The 13,056-nt window shown below is 42.6% G+C and overlaps 1 protein-coding gene across 9 annotated transcripts in view; it reads left to right on the top strand.

The window, feature by feature from the left end:
* Positions 1–77: 77 nt before the first annotated feature.
* Positions 78–13,056, top strand: part of arvcfb (ARVCF delta catenin family member b) — a 193,817-nt gene continuing 180,838 nt past the window's right edge. For all 9 annotated transcript variants that reach the window (XM_029440260.1, XM_029440250.1, XM_029440252.1 and 6 more), the window contains exon 1: positions 78–416. The gene's annotated coding sequence lies outside the window, so the exon portion shown is untranslated. The remainder of the gene's footprint in view (positions 417–13,056) is intronic.

The following is a 13,056-nucleotide window of genomic DNA, read 5'->3' as shown; positions in this document are numbered from 1 at the left end:
CCCACATTTCCTCCAATACAGTGCGAGTAGTGATGGGGCGGAGACACTTGCTGTGACCGACAGCATCAGCACTATTGTGGATGAGAGGGATAGAGATAGAGGCTGCTCTGCCTTTCATACAACACAACGTCGCAGTCACTAATTAGTATGCTAATAATTAACGATAGTCGCTTTCAGTACAAGAAGTAACTTTTAAATCAGTTAGGATACTTCGTTTTTGCATGAAAGGACGCGCGAGCGAGCAGCAACCTGACAACTAGCCTACAATTTGAGATTTGAAAGGTTGTAACAGTAGTATCCCTGCAGCAGCCAAGTTGCATGCAAAATAGCCTTATTGAGCCGAGGCTCGGACTACTGCACATCACACTGGAGAGTCTCTTCGCTTCCAAGAACAAGGATGAACAGGAGAAACTGAGGTAATACAGCGCAAATCCATGTGGTGATTATCTTACAACGCCAAGTTTTAGCCTGTGCCATTAGGCTTCAACTCAGGAGGAGGGCGTGACAACCATTTAACAACAATAATGAAAGAACAATGTGAACTGACGTTGGAAAGAGATGCTTCCTTTCACGTGAGGTGCTCAGATGAGGCATATTGATTATGATGCACGGACCCGGTGTGAGAACATATGTATCACGCTTGTGTTAAATAGTGGGTGTTTTTTATAATGTGATACGGGGGTGGAAACTAGATTTCTCAATAGATTATTGTATCACATATATTGATAAAAAAACGTTACATATTCTGTTTATTCGTGTGTTGCTGTAAGCTCTTATAATGGATGCAGTTTAAAGGCAGCCAGCGCGAGCCGCAGCGAGCTGTCAATCATCTCATCCTTACGAGTCTATTGTGTTGCCCCTCCTGTTTGTGAGTGAGTTACCATGGAGAGTCTTCCGGTTGTTCTCCTCTAATTACCTTATTTGGACATTGGGCTGCTGTCAGTGGCTGATGGTGGTGTTTGGTTAATGGTGCTGTATTCATGTCCCATATGAGGAACTGCTAGAAAGACTGATGCTTCAAAATAACGATCTGAGTTCAGGCAATTACGCATCCTCAAATGAAGTTCTCAGTAGACGTTGATTGGTCCTGGTCAGCTTTTTCACACACAGCTAGCACTAATGGTCTCAGGATGTTATTGGATGCAATTATAGCAATTAACTGTGAGCAACTGTGTAATTCATCTGCATTTACTTGTCCTTGAGCTTTATTGTCAGAAGCTTCTGGTACAGTCGGGTTAAATGTAGCACTGTGAGGTAAATGTAGGCCTACTTATAGGAAAAAGGGCAATACCCCAGACGTAATTTATACCTTTTTAAAGGGCAAACTCAGTCTGATTCTGTCTCTATGGGCTACAACCACATTAAGTTTTGCGCCGATGAATGTTATTCCTAGTTATTGTATCAACCTATTACTCTACATTACTGTTATATTTGATTGTTATGATGTTTCAATACATTGCTGCTTGTTTTTAACTGTGCATATAAGGTGTCCTTGAGTGTTTTGAAAAATGCATTATTATGAATATTATATAACACAGCCTTAATGTCATTACTGTGACAATATATATATCTTTTAATATATCAAGATGCATTTTTAAAAGAGAACTGGCGTGGTTTGCAGATTTAACAAACCCAATAATGAGCTCGTTTGTCCGTAAGTGTTGACGCTTGTCAGTGCATTGAGCAGGTTTGCACCCAGGTGCCGGGAAGATGGTGGACTTTAATGATTATTTTATAATGGTACTTCATATTGTCTCTTAATAACATACTGCCATAACCCCGGAGGCGTGGAGGGCCAAAGTGGAGGTTTTTTTCTTTATGAGAAAGTAAATATACAAGGTGTGTTAGTCACCCATATAGATTATTGTGTCTGGACGGTGCTGTGCAACAAAAAGCTAAGCACTGAGGCCAGATGCTCCAGATTTCAGTGACCACCTCACACAAGGTCGTTCTCAATATGCATTATGTCAACCTTTCATTTTTAATAATGGAAATCATTGCTGCAAAACCTCTTTTGGTTCAGTTCTTTCTCAAAGATATCAAGATCACACGAGGGCCTGAGAATTTAGGCCATTCTGGCTCTTGTCTGACAGAATGAGAATCAGAGTGCAACAGTGAAGCCATGTTCCTTCATTTTCTTTTAATTCATTTCCTTGCATGGTTTTTAACTAATGCCAAATTACAGCTTAGAATAATTAGATGTTGTTTTATGCATGTTTCTACTTATAAATGCAGTATATGCTGCACTGCTCACAGTTTCCAAATGCAGCCTTGGTTGTTACAGAGTGAATACTTACGTGTTCTTACCATTCTACCAGTTTGTAGGATCTTCATCCTTTGGCTATGGGAGGCTTATAAGTGTAAATGAGGTCATATCATTCATATTTGCAAAGGTATCCTCAGATGCTTCTATGTCAGCACATCTTCACGCTCACAGAATATATTTGGGGCTAATTGGCAATCAGGAAGAAGCTCAATTGGAACACAAAATATTTGCAAGTCAAACACAGAGCAGTCTCTGGACAGGCCGAGCAAGATGCTCCAGAATGTCCTGAAGTTATCTCGTGCTTTCTTGTATGCTTACAACATATCTCGTCCTTTATTATATATTCAGTGCTAAAATTCACTAGCATATAACCAGTTTAACCAATTAATGACCAACCAGACATAGCTGCATATTGCAGCAAGCACATAACTGTTGTTATTGTTCTAAATGTTTTGTAATTCTTCAGAATTTAAACCTTTACGCAGCATGGGGCCCGTCTCTGTGAAGCAGACTCTGTGCTTTGTCTTTGGGACTAATTCTTGTATCACCACTTGAGGATCTTAAAGGTTGAAATGTCTTTTTTGGAATGGACTTGACATCCCTGAGGTCAGCTTTACTCTCAAGAGCTGTTCTGATGCACGGATTCATTAGGAAGTACGAGGCCTGAAGAAGATTTTGTATGCCTGTCAGCCGTGTAGCATGTTGACAATTTGGATTTAAATGTAGAAGCCGGTTACTGTCCGATCCTGCCTTTGTCTCAGGTGTGCAGGAACTGACCGGCCATGGCACCCTCTGATGATGATCCGCTGGTCTTTCCATCCATTTTCTATATTCCCTGTTAAGGCTGAACCCAGTCGTTCTCATAACGTTGACATCTAAATGAACATTTCATGCATGTGTATTCGTTGTGTTTAAACCTGGTGTTTCTGCACAGTTGCAGATAAATATTAGGCGACATTAATATTATTAGTATTATACTTTTTATATTATAGAATTATATTTCCAGTGGCGGCTGCGTAGGATTGTTTCTGACTCGTGTGATTCAAACATTTCCAAAAACTCCCGAGCGTTGTAAAGTCCCAAATGTATTGAAGAAAGATAGATGAACATGTTTTTATTTTAACAAAATATTCTGCCATTTAGAATTTCAAAAACAACATGTTCACTGTGGTCAAAGAAACGCTCACACACAAAGTGAAGCTCGTAGCTGCATTAACGGGACGTCCAGCAGCACTCCAACAGCACCATCAACTACTTTTATATTGCTACAAACGTTCACGTTTCTTTGTAGGGCGACGATTCAGACACTCAAAGCGTCATTCATTCGAAACCTCAATGTAAAAATCATTCTGTACAACTCTAATGCCTGTATTGTTCAGGACTGTGGGGGGTTGGAGCATAAAAGGGGTGACCATTGGACAGATGGGTTGTTTTCGTGCCCCTGCAGCAATTTAAACTAATAATCACACATGTGGCTGATGTTTCCTCATCCCTCCTTCAGAAATCATTTGGTATGCTTTTATGTCCTCATTAAAAAAACCATATGTTCACATTTGAATGTGGGATGACGAGGAGCTTCTTCGATATTTCACTCAGACCTCCTTTTAAAATGAATCATTCTGCTGTAGTGGGAGAGATGGTGGAGTTTTAGTTGTGAGGGACGGCCTCCTGGTCCAGGAGCAAGACAATGGATCCAGTATCTGCTGCATGAGGGCTGCGGATACTCGCTGGCTCTGACACCGGGGTGAAATGTTTCCCTGACTGTATCAGAGGCACATGTGAACCAAGAAGACCGACCGAGCAAGAAGGTTCCTTTCAATGTGACGAGGGTGTAGATGTCTGGGAGTTTTCACAGTCCCATGTTATTTCTGTGTCAAAACAACCAGAAAGCAATATTCTGTATTGTTATTTACATCACAATCCCTCATGGCGCTTGCAAAAGGAGAGTAGTAAACAGTAGAGAGAGAAGCCTCTGTGCAATAATTGGTTTTGCAACACACTGCAATAACAGCTGCAATGCATTGCAATGGATCGTGGGTATTTGAAGGGGATTGAGTTTCCAGTAACAAGGACAGATATTCAGGCTGGTAGGTAGTGAGACCTGTTGAGTCTCAAGTCAAGCACTTATTACACCCTTTCAATCAAAGATGAATCCATTCAAAACTCCTTTTGCTGTTTAGTTCTATTTTTCTCACCCAAGCTTTTGGTACTTGACCTAGCCCCCATAGAAGTGTCCCCATCAGCAGCAACAGGGGAACGTCCTGTGCTTCAGTCGTCAGGAGCTATTGATGCACTCGTGTACTCGTTTATGTTAAATTGGATGGAATGCTCTCCGATACATGAAGGGTTTTAAAGCTGTAATTCTTGCAGTATGAAGGTTTTAATTGCACAAACAACTAAAAGTTTGCATTTGGAGATAAGGCTGAGTAAAACACACCAAATGTTTCTTTTCCTATAATAAGAAGTAGAATAATATTTTTGATTATAATTGACTGCTTACTCTGCTAAAAGCCTAAAGGTCCGTCACAGCAGGAAACACACAGGCGTAATGAATGATATCAAGTGTTTCAGGAGTGTCGTTGAGCTTGTCAGGGATCCATCATGCACTGTAGTCGGACCGTTAATATGATTGATTACACGTTTCCTGTATGACATGTGACTGTGGCTGTTATTAGAAGTCTTAACCATCACACCCTTCACAACGACAACCTGGCCAAGAGCGGTACAACACATTAAAACATATCTACAACTAGTGACGCACGACATTAGACGCAATTAAAACACCACAATACATACAGCAGTTGCCGTGCTTATTGCTTGTAATGAGTTATTAAAGGAGGGCAACAGAACGAAGGTGTTGAGAACATCTTCATGAAGCACATCTGGAGACGATATTGAGGGACAGCATTGATGGGTTGGATTGGATGATTTAGCAGTAATGGTTTGAATTGAGAGCCAGTGTTATGTTATTAATTATATTAGACTCATACCTAGCTCATTATAGTTTCATGGTCAGTGTAGCATTTCATTACTGAGTGTGGATTATAGAGCAGCACAGAAATGGTCTTGATGAAATAATATGCTTAATGCATGAAGTGGACATCGTGTTCGAAATGTCTGCAGTGTTTCTGTCACGAGTCACATTGAGTGGTAATTATCAGCAGAGCTATCACAGTGCACATGAATAATTTCACACTCGCAGCCTTATTCCTGTGTTACTGCATGTTGAGAGTGAAATGCTTGTGATTCTGACCTCCTCTTCTGTGTTACATCATGCATGAGCTGTGTTTTGTGAGCTGACTGAAGCGGTCTGTGATAGCGGTGAATGGTCCTTTGTGGGACAGACACCTGCAGAGCTCTGCCTCCTGCTCCTGAAGTGATTAACATGCACCTCCAACCTCCCTGGCCTTCCCACTCCCCTGGCCCTCGGACACTCATCCTGGCACCGCTCGGATGTCTTGGCACCTGTTCTACATCGCCCATCCTGCAAAGGCTATAACTCGTGTCTTTGTCTGCGCTGGCCAAACACAGGGTGACTACAGAACTGTTAGAATTGTATCGATTGCCACTTTCAAAGGGTTAAAGTCAGAAGTTTTGTAAAAGCTGGACATTGTGGCTTTGTTTTAAAAAGGTATTTGCTTTTAAGTGACAGAAGGGTCCCAAGGCAGGAGTTGCATCGCTTATCTTTCCAGCTAAAAAGCCATTATTTTACCGATATTTGAACTCGGCTGCTGCGACTTCTGTGTGTTTTGGTGGGCAAACTTCAGCATGATAACATGATTAAGGTGTGAAAAATAGAATTAGGTCCAACTGAATGCTAACATTAGATAGAAGACAGCTGATATGCTGATAAAGCCGAACTCGTTGCACTTACAGTAGCATTAGTTGCTTTTCCTGAGCAGGAAGAAGCATATACTCAAGGCAGGTATGTGTAAGGACATTGACACTGACAACACAAGACATTTCCACATCTAACACACTAGAAGAATGATTTTGTAGCTGACAAACAATGCTATGTTAACGCTACTTAAAGTCATGTGACAAGAAAGGGATGCCTGCAGTTGGACTGTATGCTTTCAAAAAAGACTATTCTGCTGGAGAAACCTTAACCAATGAGTGGACTAATGGCCTGAGACTGTTGCCTACATGTGTTTTCCAGCTGCTCAGTGATCCCTGCGTGAGTTGCAGAGCGTCGTGAGTTCATGCCTCTACCTGCTTGACTTGTAGATCACCATTGACAATGTTATTTCTAATCCCCCAGCCAAAGATGACATATTATGATATCATTAACGATCCTCAAAATGTCCCTCCACTATCAATGGTCAATATTGATTTTAAAATCGAAAATGGATGTTTGTTAAGGTGAGTCCTTAATAAACATGCATTCACAAGAAGTTTTCATTACCCTCGTACCAGTGGAGATGTTTTCAGTCCACAGTCGTTTGCTATTATTATTATGACTCATACTCTCTGTAGGTTTCATTTTTCTCTCTGAGACACGATGACGCATGTGTCAAAATTGGTTTTAAATCAGATTTTCGTGGCATCATCACCCAATTGTTGGGACCTCAGGCAGCGTTGTTATGAGAATATCAGCTGGCTGAGCTTTGTAACATGCTCACTGATAATCTACTCTCTCACAGGCTCTGCTTTAACATAGAGCACTGATTGAATTCCTCTGCCGAATATCTCTGAAACCTGTCTTCACGCCCCCCGCCCAAACCTGCTCATCTGTCCGTCCGTCCGTCCTCTGCACCCCCCCGACCACGCCCCACTCCTCCTCCACTCCCAGACTTGAGGATTAACCCCGCCCTATTCTCGCCTGCCTTGATTATGTCCAGGGATAAGAGCTGCTTAATTGTAATCACTGGAGCCGTCCTGTGCAGCGTAAACACCGGAGCATGGATCATCCAAGGCCACACACTGGAGATAAATATAGCCTCCAGTACAACCTGGAAAAACAACATTTCCCTGCCTGCTCAAAAACTCACTAATTGTTTTGTTGTCCGGGAAACTACTCATACTCTAACTGAAATTCATCAAGCACTTTACTCTTTAATCCTTAGTTACTCATTGTAATGACATCATATAGGATTATAGATGATGAGGTGTAAAACATTCACAGTGCGTAGATCTCTTGTTGTGTCCTGATGTCTAAGGTTGCTTATTGCACTAGTTGTATCTATGTTTAATGTCACATGCACTGCATCCCACCAACGGAGCCCTACGTCCCGCGCCCCGCGTCCCACGCCCTGTGCCCCGCGCCCCCCCTGAAATCCAAGGTGTTTTTCACAACCTACTTTTCACATTGACAGGTGCTCTTTTATTAAATAAACTAAACACTTAAGCTATTGATCTAATTTGTGTGCATGTTTCAGTTTGTACTGTCTACTTTGCGCATTCACATTCTCTCCTTCGCGCCGCTTTGCGAAGGGCGGGGCTTCGCACCTGACGCACACACATGTGCGCACACACCTACAGAGCGGAGGAAAGGAGAGGAACTAAATAGAATCCGTGCCACCCCCCCTGTATTTTACCATGTACAAAAATACATAAATCTCATATCTTTAAGCAGAAACACGATGGACTGCATTAAAAAGCCAGAGGTCAAACTCATCATTATGTACGATATTTTAGGATTTCAACGTTGTATAGAAAATCTCTAACGAGCTCAAGATGTGTAGATTTACTGCATTCTGCTGTTTTGTATTCATTAACATTTATTCAGATTTGACGTTTGCACCGGAGCTTGAAGGTGTGAAATGAAGTTAGCACATCATTAGATGGTTCAAGGGGAAGAAGGCACCTGAACAGTCGCTGTAATTTGTTTGCTTTAGAAAGTAATTGCTTCACAAAGAGAGCTTGATGAGATCGTTCAACACGTAACTATTTCTCTGCCGCGTCTGTAGTGAGGATTTCATGTAAAGCGAGATCAGCGCGCCGAGGTCTTTGCCTTCCCCCACCGTCTGGCAAACACGGGAGTCTTTTACAAGCCCTTTGGGTGCTGAGCTCCCGTGGCGAGGATCCCGCATTGTTTTTTCCTCTTCCGGTTGATGTGACTCTTGCTGTTTTTACTGCTTTAAAGGTCTTTGAATCACTCTTGGTCAAGTGCACTCATGATTAGTATTGGACTTTGCCAAAGCTGTCCATGCGTAGAATCTCTGCACAGTGGACGGCATCCATGTCGGTGATCTCAGGGTTGCATTTTCTTTGCTGCCGGCTTCATTGGACTCCGATAAGGAGCAGAAAGTGTATCATGGGTAGCCCGTAGTGAGAGGCAGTGTGGGAAAACTCTGTCCTCTGAACTTTCTACTAAGTGCAGGCCCAGCCGTCTGGGGAGTACAGCTTGATGTCGGCTTCACTGAAAAGGACGTCTTTATTCCAACAAAACAATGAACCTGAAACCTCCAATGAAGATTTTTAGAGGAACAAGTTAATTGAGAAAACCTTCATGTTAAAGGCAGTGTAGCAGAACAAGCTGGCCATCTGGCATTTAGTCAGCTGAGGTCAAATCTCAGGCGACCTGTCCTCGGTGCACTACACCATCCGAGCCAATTATTGACCTCTTACTCCCTCAAATGCACTTTGTCCTATTTCTCCTCCACAATGTTAGCACTGGGAGGTTGTTACAATGACTCATCAGTTCCTGTGATATGATATGTATTTTGTGTTTTTTGTTATGCGTGTCATTAATACCAAACTCATGTCTGTGCGGTGAATATGAAGTTACAGCCAGTTAGCTTAGCATAAAGACTGGAAAGCAGTCTTGATTCAGCTTGTTAGTATATTAAATGGCTTCCAGTGGATAAAAGAATAATACAAATCTAGTTTGGACTTAGTCTCCTGGCTCCAGCTTCATACACCTGCGTACTGGACACATATGAGGGTGGTATCGATATCGTCATCTACTCTAACTACTCATTTAACTTTCATTCTCTCATGTAATGTAGTGACAAGACAGCACACTTTAAATCAGTTAATAAGCAAAACTCCAGAGTGTAATTTACCATAATCAGCCATTCCATTCTATTCTAATTCATTATTTCTTCTCTATATTATGTAGATTTAAAGATGGAGATTACGGATGTTGTTGTGTTTTGCAAAATCTGCACAGCTGGACTGTAAAGGACACACAGAGAAGCAGCCAGTAGCCGTTTTGGTCAAGATAAACACATCTTTGTGTAAATATATGCAGATATGTGTGTGAACCTCATTAGAGATTTAGATCCCTGCTCTCCTGCTGCACTGAGCTAAACTATTACCCTGAGCATTCACAGGAGGTGCAATGGAGGTTTGGACGGTAAGAGAGAATACATGAATTAAATTGGGGAATTTCTCTGAATAATCATTGTGCAATTACAGCTTTAAAGGAATAATAAGTGTTGAGTAATCAATGTTACAGAATCTTTTGAAGTGAGTACTTTTGATTACGTCAGGATCATGAATCGTGACAGCGCCTGCTGACCTGGTCCTGCTGGACACCGGGAAGCCTTATTGACATTTTCCTGGATTCATCCAAACTTTCTATTTCTTTTTTTTTTCCAACACAACATAATTTCTGTCAAATGTTGTATTTGTACTATGTTGTTTATCCTGTACACACGACATCTACTGCACGTCTGTCCGTCCTGGGAGAGGGATCCCTCCTCAGTTGCTCTCCCTGAGGTTTCTTCCATTTTTTCCCCTTTAATTTTGGGGTTTCTTTTAGGAAGTTTTTCCTTGTGCGATGCGAGGGTCTAAGGACAGAGGATGTTGTAACCTGTACAGTCTGTAAAGCACACTGAGACAAATGTATAATTTGTGATATTGGGCTATACAAATAAATTTGATTTGATTTGATTTGATTTGATTAGCTATAAAGACATCAATTAAATAAAGACTAAAGACCTAAATGTTAATCACTTTCTGAAACAGATTCTTATACATGCAAACACTAAAAGTACCTAACTTAAAAGAATGCTTTGACATTTTAGGAATCACATTTATTTGCTTTCTGGCTTTGAGTTTGATGAGAAGATTGATACCACTTGCATACTGTCATATCTTAAACAACAAGTCGTGGCTTTACGAAGGGTTAAGTGCTGGACTATCTCTGGGGGCGTTCTTCCTCCTTGGTTGCCTGGCAACCTTCCAGTGACAACAAGGCGTCTGGATGTCATTGCACCTTTGTTTATGTTTTTTACCTTTGGACAGAGACAGGCTGTTTTCCCCTTATTCAAGTCTTCTTGCTAAGCTAAGCTAACTTAATATTTAACGGACAAATATGAGAATGCTGTCAATATCTTCTGCAGGAAAGCAGATGAGTTTAGTGCATTTAAAATCAAATCAAATGTATTTATATAGCCCAATATCACAAATTATACATTTGTCTCAGTGTGCTTTACAGACTGTACAGGATACGACATCCTCTGTCCTTAGACCCTCTGTCCTTAGACCCTCTGTCCTTACACCCTCTGTCCTTAGACCCTCTGTCCTCAGACCCTCTGTCCTCAGACCCTCTGTCCTCAGACCCTCTGTCCTTAGACCCTCTGTCCTTAGACCCTCTGTCCTCAGACCCTCTGTCCTCAGACCCTCTGTCCTTAGACCCTCTGTCCTCAGACCCTCTGTCCTTAGACCCTCTGTCCTCAGACCCTCTGTCCTTAGACCCTCTGTCCTTAGACCCTCTGTCCTTAGACCCTCTGTCCTCAGACCCTCTGTTCTTAGACCCTCTGTTCTCAGACCCTCTGTCTTTAGACCCTCTGTCCTTAGACCCTCTGTCCTTAGACCCTCTGTCCTTAGACCCTCTGTCCTCAGACCCTCTGTCCTTAGATCCTCTGTCCTCAGACCCTCTGTCCTTAGACCCTCTGTTCTTAAACCCTCTGTCCTTAGACCCTCTGTCCTTAGATCATAACTAGGGGCTGATCCAAGGCAAACCTGAGCCAGCCCTAACTATAAGCTTTATCAAAAAGGAAAGTCTGAAAATGTCCTTTAAGTTGACGTAAACAAGGAAGGCTGGGGGAAGTAGCCTTTAACAAAGTAAAAGTAGTACCTGAGTGGCATTTTCCTCCTTATTTCTCACTTTGTACAATCGCAAACTACATTAAAAAAAACTGAAATGCGTTGTATTTTAATTCTGACATATACAGTAAGTAGAAAAAGAATACCCATTCTATGTGTCTATTTCCATGTTAGTCGGTCTGGCCAAGCAGCAACATGACAGCCAATTTATGCGGAGGTCATGCGAGATGGCCTCATGAAGAGGCTGTCAAATAAAGACAGGAAAATGTTTTTCTCTGCTACTTAAGAGCTGGCAGCAAATATAAAGGGACACTGTCAGAACATGAATGTGGTAGAGAAGATGCCAGCGTATTCATCAATGCCGGGCTTTATGTGTGGGAGAGTTTTTGATGTGCAGGGCTCGCGCTGCAGTGGTCTTCTATGGAGGGTGAAAGCCAGGAGCTTTGCCCAGCTGGGACTGAGCGATGGTCGATGCAAGCTGTATTTCCTGCCTCCTACAGCAGAAAATTCTTCTCGGACTAGAAAGGAAACGAGTAGAACGAGAAAAGTGCCATTATACCGTCTCGTTACACGGGATTTGGGTGATTGGAAGTGACTCGTTTTGAGTTTATGACAGCTTAATTGGGAACCTCTCTTAAGTGCTTTTTTGGGGTTCTGGCTCATTAATAAAGCATGTTTCCCTCTTCCTATCCCTCCCTCTATTTGAAGTGTAGATTCCTCAGATGCAAATGAGGGTCTCTGTCCCACCCAATGCTGTGGCTGTGATGAAATCAATGGTGGCTGCTGCAGAGCTTTGCAGCATAGAGGGCAGTGCTGCAGTGTGCATGAGGCTCCTTCAGATATAGGACACTAACCTACAACACACACAGTTATAAACATTTGCCATGCAGACACGTCATAAGAGACTACAGAAACAAATCAAGCGTACTCGGCACTGGCATCCAGTAATTATCCTCAATTCATTGACCGATAATTCTCCAACAAGTAAAGCCTGGCTAAGCTTTTGTGTGCCCTAGTTTTAAAAGTATGTAAAAATGTAACCACTTCACATTCCCTTTATTGCTGTCATGGTGTGTACACTACCTTGTCATCATCATATCTGCAGGAAAACCTATAATCCTCTTAGCATCCCCGTTGCAAGCCAGAATATAGACTGGGCCTGGCCGAGCTGTTGCTTTGTGACCCTCCATTTGTGTCGAGGTGTTAGGCGTGCATTACTTCTGCTCTTCAGCTTGTTCACTGAAGTAATCCTCCAGCAGCACTACCACACAGCATCATGGGAGCCCGCAGGCACCACCATGGCATGAAATGATGTGGATCGATCTGCGCAAACCAAATGTGCATCTCCTCAGTGTGGAAATCAGAGCCCCAGCGATTGAGCTGTTCCCACAGACGGCCTCTTCTTCCTTTCTAGCTGAGCTGCCTGACAGTGCTGCAGGCCTGCGGGTGGGTGCTGTTGGAGGGGTGATGGGTGTTCAATGTGAAGCTCCAGGCCAGCCGTGCAGATCAGGCAGGAGGCCTCAGCTACTGGAGGTCCATAGGGAAGGAAGAGAGAAGGAAACAGAGAGGTAGCAGGGATGGAGGAGAATGGAGAGAACACTTAGCATTACTGGAGCTTGGATTGATTTAATCATTCAGAGCATTGGTTGGGGGTTGTGTAGTGTGTGTGTTGGAGGGTGAAGAGGTGGGAGAGCTGGCTCTGGGGAAAAAACCTTCTCTAATCAGGATGAGAGAGGCAGTCAGCAGTCTCAGCCTCACTGGTAATCGAACCTCTAACCTTGGCAGCGTTAGTG

The sequence above is a fragment of the Cottoperca gobio genome, chromosome 9 (genome assembly GCF_900634415.1).
Source record: "Cottoperca gobio chromosome 9, fCotGob3.1, whole genome shotgun sequence".
NCBI classification, from domain to species: Eukaryota; Metazoa; Chordata; class Actinopteri; order Perciformes; family Bovichtidae; genus Cottoperca; species Cottoperca gobio.
This window is presented reverse-complemented; position numbering and strand designations above follow the sequence as displayed.